The 1,425-nt window shown below is 35.4% G+C and overlaps 1 non-coding gene across 1 annotated transcript; it reads right to left on the reverse strand.

Moving 5' to 3' along the window:
* Positions 1-1,071: 1,071 nt before the first annotated feature.
* On the reverse strand, positions 1,072-1,178 carry LOC128296087 (small nucleolar RNA R71). The gene has a single exon (XR_008286635.1). It is a non-coding gene; the product is annotated as a small nucleolar RNA R71 (small nucleolar RNA).
* Positions 1,179-1,425: the final 247 nt, after the last annotated feature.

Consider the following 1,425-nt stretch of genomic DNA (forward strand, 5'->3'; position numbering starts at 1 on the left):
ATAAATCATCCGATTCAGAGTCAAATAAGAAGTGAAGTCTAGGTGGATTTTTCCTTAGGTATTGTCTTAATCAATTGAATTTTCCAAAAAGTATTTTCCCCAAATTTCTTTTCTGTGATTTCTTAGTTTAATTAATTTGTTAGACAAACAAAACCCTTTTATTTTTTAGGCTAGATAATAAAAAGAAAGTTGACACTAGTACTTTTAGTTCCTTTGGATTCAATAATCCGGTCTTGCTAAAGCTATACTACTGTTTGATAAGTACACTTGCCTTCATTTTGATAATAGTTAGCTTCAAGAACGATTCATTACAAATATTTAAAACCTGTCATGAATATCACGTATCAAGTTTTTGGCGCCGTTGCCGGGGAACTAAGATATTAGGAAAACTCGATTTTTTATTACTTTAGCCAGTTTACTTTTATTGCAATTTAAATTTTTTCTTTTCTAATTCTTCATTTATTTTCTTCTGATAGGTTTTTCTAGTTTATGACCAGGAGAAACCCATAAGGACCATTATTTTTTGATAGTGAGATCAATCGCAAAGTTTGCAAAAACCAAAGAGAAATAAGGCGAAGCTTAAGATACACAGAGAACGAGAAAGAGGACGATATTCAAACCACAACTAAGGAGATGGCTGAAAATCAGGAAAACCTGATACCTCCTGCGATTCTTTGTTAATCCGAAGAATCGTAATCCCGCTCCAAGACTATGTATGATTATGCTAAACCTTGTTTAACAGGAACTGAATCGAGCATTGTTAGACCTGCTGTAGTTGCAAGTACTTTTGAACTGAAGCCTAACACAATTCAAATGATACAGCAATTTGTTCAGTTTGATGGTTTGCTGGACGAAGATCCCAATGCTCACTTGGCAAACTTTTTGGAACTATGCGATACATTTAAAATTAATGGTGTTTCTGATGGTGCCATTTGCCTTCAGTTATTCCATTTTTCTTTGAGAAACAAAGCTACACAGTGGTTGAATTCGTTACCATAGGGGTCAATCACTACTTGGGAACAAATGACCGAAAATTTTTTACTAAAATATTTTCCGCCGGCTAAAACGACTAAATTACGTAATGATATCTCTTCTTTTGTGCAGATGGATTTAGAGGCAATCTATGATGCATGGGAGAGATACAAAGAACTTTTGCAAAGATACCCTCACCATGGGTTACCACCTGGCTACAGGTTCAAACCTTTCATAATAGCTAGAATCTTTCGACTCGACAAATGGTTGACGCAGCTGCTGGCAGAACCATCAATAATAAAACACCTGAAGATGCTTATGAGTTTATAGAGGAGATGTCACTAAATAACTATCAGTGGCAAGTCATGAGGACAAAGCCCACTAAAATAGCCGGTGTTTATAACGTCAATTCGGTCACCATGCTCTCTAATCAGGTAGAACTCTTGAATAAGA

Source organism: Gossypium arboreum, chromosome 7 (assembly GCF_025698485.1).
Source record: "Gossypium arboreum isolate Shixiya-1 chromosome 7, ASM2569848v2, whole genome shotgun sequence".
NCBI lineage: Eukaryota > Viridiplantae > Streptophyta > Magnoliopsida > Malvales > Malvaceae > Gossypium > Gossypium arboreum.